A 6,898-nucleotide genomic window follows, 5' to 3' on the forward strand; every position below is an offset into this window, starting at 1 on the left:
AAATGAATGTTTACATTTATACTTGGGCATGTAATATATATACTATGAGAGGTTGTAAGGAAACTGAATACTCATCAAGTTGAGAAAAGAAAGCAGGTGTGGCCCAGGCCATCAGTAACTCAGGAAGCAGAGCAGGAAGATCTGAACTTTAAAGCCAGCCCAAGCTGAAGCCGGCTCACATGACCATGGCCAGGATGCCGGGGCAATGTGGGTTGGGACAAACCAGAGCCATGGCTGGCCCAGTGGACTTCCAGGATGAGGAGCAGGTGAAGTCATTTCTGGAGACCATGAAGCTGGAGTGCCACTACTGTTAGGTTTTTTAAAGTAGCCAGTAAAGGAGAATGCCATGCGGTATTCAAGGAGGAGAGAAAGTTTATTACCGAACTGCTGGCCTGTGGCCAAGATGATCCATGGCCGGAGAGAAGGGAGAGAAGGGAAAGAAGAAAGAGAAAAGAGGGCAACCCCCACCCAGCCCTGCTTTATTTAGGGCAGGGGCAAGGGATGTGGCCAGGTGGATTAGGATGTGACCCCAGGGAAAGGGAAGGTAACTGCCTCCAGGTCTGCTGGTTACCCAGGTAACTGGATGTAGACTTAATGAGGTGGGGGCATCTACATGGAGCCATCAGGGAGAGGACCTTACAACTACCAGTGCTACAAAGAGAAAGACCCAAATGGTTGCTACTGGCTGGTGGACTATTTGGAAGGGATCCAGAAGAATTTTGATGAGGCATCCAAGGCGTTGAAGTTCAACTGTGAAGATAACAAACATAGCGATAGCTGCTTCAAACTAGGTGCCTGTTATGTGACCGGAAAAGGTGAACTGACCCAGGACCTGAAAACTGCCTTAAATTGCTTTCTAGTAACATGTGAGAAACCTGGAAAGAAGTCTATGGAAGCACATCACAATGTTGGTCTCCTGGCCCAGGATGGACAGAACAGTGAGGATGACCAGCCCAACCTGGAGAAGGCCACGGACTATTACACACAAGCCTGTGATGGCAGCTATGCCTCTAGATGCTTCAACCTCAGTGCTATGTTCCTGCAGGGTACCGCTGGCTTTCCCAAGGACATGAGCCAGGCACGTAAATACTCAATGAAGGCCTGTGACCTGGGCCATGTGTGGGCTTGCACCAATGCCAGCCAGCCGCATGTACAAGCTGGGAGATGGTGTTGATAAGGACGAGACCAAGGTGGAGGTGCTAAAAAATTGAGCCTGGCAGCTGCACAAAGAACAGCATGAACGTGTCCAGCCCTTAACATTTGGGTAGCGTGGCCTTGCCCCATTTCAGGGTATATTCTGTGAAAACATACACATTTATGAGGCTTACTTTTCAAACAATGAGCTCTGAATAATTGGTGCAAACTTGAAAGCCATTTAAAGGATGGGGGACAGAAAGTTTGGGAAAAAAAATATCAGCCATAAGGCCTAAAAGAAAAAAGGGAGCAATCACCATCATCATTACCATTATTATTATCCTGGAAGGGCTTGAAAAATCAGAAAATACCCTAATTTACATAATCGAGGTCTTAAGGAGCTAATAACAGTTAAATTGTCACAACTGCCACCCTCTGACTTGCATAATCATTGGTGTGGACTTCCCTTTTTCCTTTACAGTCAGATCTCTCTTTGTAGCAATGAGAAGGGATGTGCAGTAAAAAGGTGAAAGGTTGTTAAAAAGGTGAAAGGTTGTTAGGCCTCTAGGTTGCTAGAGAAGGTGCAACCAGCCTGCTTTCCTCCAGGGAAGCTGTTCAGTTAAAGCATAACAGCTGGTTGTGGTCATTTAGCACCAAGCCAATTCTTCCCACAGAAGTTCCAGCAAGGATTTTGTGGCACGTTTTGCCCACTGCAACAGGGCAACTTTTGGAGCCTTCCAAGTGCTGGGATTATAAGCATGTGTCACTACACTGGTGGAATTGAACTTCTTTAACTGTGAATACTGTTTTGACTGAAAAAGAAAATAAATCCAGCCCAAGAATAAATAGAAAGATTATGTCTAAAATAACATGCAAACAAAAGATCTGTGTAGTGGATCTTTTTTCATAGGCCCTTGAGTTCAATCCCAATATCACAACAAATAAAACCTCAAATGAGAGTGAATATAGAAGGAAAAACAAACTCAAAATGTCTTATTCATAGTGTGTGTGGCTCTTTCCCCACTCTCAAGCAATCAATTATTTCTGCAACAAACACAAGCTGTTATCCAACTCAGTTGAGCCCTGACACTTAGTTAAAGGTAGCTGCAGATCCCATGGTTGAGAGCTCAGGCCCCAAGACCAACCCCCTCATTTCTGATGCCATTTACAAGCTCCAAGTTATTTTACCTGGCTTCTGTGCATACACTGGGGTTTCCATGATGCCCTCCTCAGCCTTAATTCCTTTCTTTCCTATCTCAGAGAAATGCATTTGCTGATTATTGTAAGGAACAACAAAAGATATAACAAAAGATACATATCATGATGTATGGAGGAGGTGCAGGAAGTCATCATGCCTCCTCTCCAGAATCTCTGAATTCTCTCTTGTTGTGGTTTTTCAGAATACTTCACTACACAGGCAAGAATGAAGTATAGACAATCATACAGACATAAATGGATGAAAATGTATGACCTGATTTCTCTTGAAATGGAGTCTTAATACCTACTATCAAACAAAGCAGTTGGTGAAAGACCAAAGTGATTCCATTTTGGAAAAGAGGCAGCCATGTTAGAGTTAGAGCTGACTCTGAGAAGCTAAGAGTGCAGTCACTGGGAAAAACCACAACCATGTGCCCATCCAGTAGCCAACCAAACAACAGATAGGGGGCAAGCTGATCAAGCCAAGAATAAATCGTTGCTGTTTTGAAACATGCAGATGGCCCCTAATCAACATATCAGGCATTGCTGAAGGTCAACCAATTGTTGGGGGCTCGGGACCCCCTTCCCCCTATCTCCCGGGGGATGCCTGAATCCCAAACTATGAAAGAACACTCGGCTTTACCCCTCCCACCCGTGGAAGGAACAAAGCGTGTTCTTATGGATTATGCTAAGCTGAGGAGAAATGCCGAGACCCCCCTCCCCGGTCCCCTCACGTGTCAGGAATGGCGGCAGAGAGAGACATCGGGGAGACAATTCGATGGTCCATCAGTCTCACCCGTCCAGAGGGAGGGCAGAAGAATTTATTACCGTGACAAAGGCGGGAAGGAGAGGGACTTGGGGTGACTAGCTGATTGGCTGAGCTGGGCTGCCCATCAGGTGATGTCATGAAACTTCCTCTATGGTCAGGGACAACAATACCCCAAGGGCCAGGCCTCCGCCATTAGACATGTGGCCGAGCCAAGAGGCGGGGACCGCTTGCTTCTCTTCTGGTTGAGGCCGGACTGCCCCAGGGCTAGGGGAAGGGCAGCGTCTCAGGAGCTCTGTCACCCTTCCCGCCTTAAGGCCAAACTAAATCCCCAACAACCAATAGGATAGCTGCCAACATGGGAAGCCCCTAAAGTTTGTTCACCTGTATAAAAAGTGTGCAATCCCCTTTCTCAAGGCCCTCCTCTCTCAACTGTGTCTGGTGAGCACATTGGCCCGAGTGCACATTTGCTAATAAACAGCACTTTTGCTTTTGCATGGATCTGGGTCTCGGTGGTCTTTGGGGTATCTGGATTTGGCCACAACATCATGGGGCCTCGTCCAGGATACTCCAGACCCATCGCCAACCTGATCTCGGAGCCATCCTCTGATCAGTGAATAGAGGTGCACTTAGGTGAGTGTCTGTGTCTTTGTGTTCTGTGTCTGTTTCAGTTTTTAAGTCTGGCTGGCATACGATCTGGTGGACTGCGCTATCGGTTGCCAGCAGGAGTCGGGAAGATGTTCCCCAGGCTCCCATCAGGAAGGGGGGTCTTTACAAGATCCTGTCAGGGAATGATGCTTTCAGCAAGGACAGTGAGTGTTTTCTTTCAGTGAGGGACTGACGGCCAAGGGATGGAAATCACAGGGGAGGATCCCCCTGAGATGACTATCCCCATTAGCGGCAGGTCCTGTTCTTGGGTTGAAAGTGGTTTTTACAGCCCCTTGTCTAAACACCTTGTCCAGGAAAGGCCACTGTGTCTGTGTTTGTGTCTGTCTCATTCTGTTAGTCGTCTTTGTGTTGTTCTGTGTCTGCTTTCACTTTTGCTTGCCACTTTTGGTGGTGTTGTCTGTTACTGTTCTATTTTTGTGGGTTAGTTTGTCTCTACCCAGTGCCAAGCTGGGCATCTGGGTTCCTTGAAGCCACTGGCAGGTGGCCTTGGGGGGCTGATTGCCGAGGGATGGAAATCACAGGGGAAGGATTTAAAGAGATCTTCAGGGAAGTAAGACTTTCTCTGTTCTGTCTTGTTCTGTTTTGGTATCTTAATGCAGAAGGCTGTTTGCAGTGTAATCAAGTTACCTGGCTTAGCAAAAGGCATTGGAAACTTGAAATTTATTTTCCTCCACTGTTAAAATTTGGGACTAAATGTCAGAAATTTGGATATTAATGTTTATCAATGTTAAAAAAAAAAAGGTGTTTTGTGTTTCCCAGACAGAAATCAAGAAGAAAGGACAGGAAAAACCAAGGATGGGCCTGTGTGCCTATCCTCAGGAGTGAGGGGTGAACTGGCAAAGGTGCAGCTTAGCCAGTCCACACATGGTGGAACAGGCCCTGGGGGGAGTCCACTTAAGGTGGGGAAAAAAGTAAGCTGGCACAAAGGCAGTTCATCAAGCCCTAAGGAGTCGCTGGGTATATGCCCATTCTGTAGGACAGGCCAATGGAGGCCTATCTTTGTCTTTTCCTTGCAGGTGGACATGGGAAACCTGATGGTAAAAATAAATGAGTTGATTGGTATTTCTAAAAACTGCCCCTTGGGAGGTACTAAGAATTAAAAAAGTTTTTAAAAGAGGGTTAAAAAGTTTCTGTATGATGTAACTTGATTTCTATGCTATTTTGCAATTTGGCTAAGTCTGGATTCTTGCGTTTGTAATTCTGTGCTTGTAATTCTTGCATTAAGGAAAATTTGTCATTTGAGTTCAAAGGTTTTCTAGGCAGTAACTCAGACAAAAAAAAAAAAGGCTCTTTTAAAACAAGCAGCCTGATGCAGTGGGAGGCACCTGGTGCCTCTAGGTTTCAGAGTTCTTCAAATGCAATTAAAAACCAAAGTGTGAATGTTAAAACAGAGATTAGTAAAGGAATTGTTCCAAAGTGGAAAAATGAAAAATTACGGCTACCAAAATGATTGTTTAATTGCTATTCCAGTTTGTCCATAGGTTTTTGTGACAGTTTCTAACAGGCTCACAGAGAAGGACAGACGATTCCTACAAGTTTGTCAGATGTAACTTTGGCCCTCATTAAGTTCCAGGTAACATCATGCTTAAAAACTACTTCTATGTGAACTACATTGTTGCCTTTAATTGGAGTAAAGTGGCCTTATATACAGATTCATGATCTGAATCTGTAATTTGTGGCCAGACGGGGCAGAGAAAGGTCCCTGTGAGAGTCTTTGTCTCTAAACAGCCAGCAGAGTGCTGGGAACAGAGTTGTGTTGGAGCTCAAAATAGCAGAGTGCTAGCCTTGAGCTGGAGAGCTGAGGGACAGCACTCAGACCCTGAGTTCAAGTCCAGCAACCAAAAGAAATGCCAAAGGTGCATTTACCCCAGAATGGAAAAGTTACTCCTGGGACAAATTAATTGTGCATCCAGAGGCAGCAAGCCACTGCTTGGATAGAGATGGTGTCAGATCTTAGAGTCACTTGTGTTTGGCCCTTCAAAAATTAATCAGAGTCGGCAGGTCCTAAAGAATAGTTTGTAAGAATGACTTTCTTTTTTTATTTATTTGTTTGTTTTGTTTTTGTTGCCAGTCCTGGGGCATGGGCTCAGGGCCTGAGCACTGTCCTTGGCTTCTTTTTGCTCAAGGCTAACACTCTACCTCTTGAGCCACAGCTCCACTTCTGGCTTTTTTCTATATATGTGGTGTGAGGAATTGAATCCAGGGCTTCATGTATACGAGGCGAGCACTTTACCACTAGGCCATATTCCCAGCCCCAAGCATGCCTTTCTAATGCCCATGTCTGTCTACTTTATAACTGGGCAGGAATTTGCCAGTCATCTGTGATAGTGGGTAGTAAAGCTAAGTTGTTAAATGGGGGGATAATTTAAAAATCCCGACCCACTGCATCTGCTCAAAACCCTAATTGGTAGTGAGAATTCTGAGCTGGCATATCTGTTCAGAGAAAAAAAGGCTTGTGGACCTGAAATTGTCTTTATTGAGATCTAAGGCCTACAAAGGTAATTTAGGCACTGTTAGGTCATCAGAGATCAGTTTCCATAGCCAGACAGGAAAATGCTTTTGCAAACTAAGATGTTAAAAGGATATACCGCCATAGCGCAAGGTAAAGTCTGTATAGTTGTTAAAAGTTAAATGTTAAATGTAATTTCCAGTTTGGAGTAAAGCTCCCAATGGACATCTGATCCTGGCAACCCCTTGGTAAAGTAGGCTAAGGTTCTAGAGGTTTCTGGCTAGGAAAGGCCAGCACCCCTGAGTCAGCCTGAAGAAGTTACAGAAGATGGATGATCTTCGCCTGAGGTGCCAGACTTTGAAGTCAGGCCAGACTTTGAAGTCAGGCCCCACCACGTGAACCCCATTTTAGAATCGAACCCTGAGCCAATCAGATTTGTACCTGTGTCCTAATCTTGCTTGCACAGCTGATTGTTGTAACCTTGTTATTTGCCTTTATAAGCCCTGTGTAATCACAGCTCGGGGCTTCCTCCTAACCTCCGCTGTGTCGGTGGGTAGGACGAGGTCTGAGTTGGCAGCTCGTTAAATAAAGCCTTGCCTTGCTTTTGCATTTCGGAGTGTCTGAATCTCGGTGGTCTTCTTGGGGGTGGTCTTGCGACTTGGCACAACACGCCCATCAGCTCC

The 6,898-nt window shown here is 45.5% G+C and overlaps 1 pseudogene; it reads left to right on the forward strand.

Moving 5' to 3' along the window:
• The first annotated feature begins 224 nt into the window (after window positions 1-224).
• Window positions 225-1,369, forward strand: LOC125358172 (annotated as a pseudogene).
• The last annotated feature ends 5,529 nt before the right edge of the window (window positions 1,370-6,898 follow it).

Source organism: Perognathus longimembris, chromosome 10 (genome assembly GCF_023159225.1).
Source record: "Perognathus longimembris pacificus isolate PPM17 chromosome 10, ASM2315922v1, whole genome shotgun sequence".
Lineage (NCBI taxonomy): Eukaryota > Metazoa > Chordata > Mammalia > Rodentia > Heteromyidae > Perognathus > Perognathus longimembris.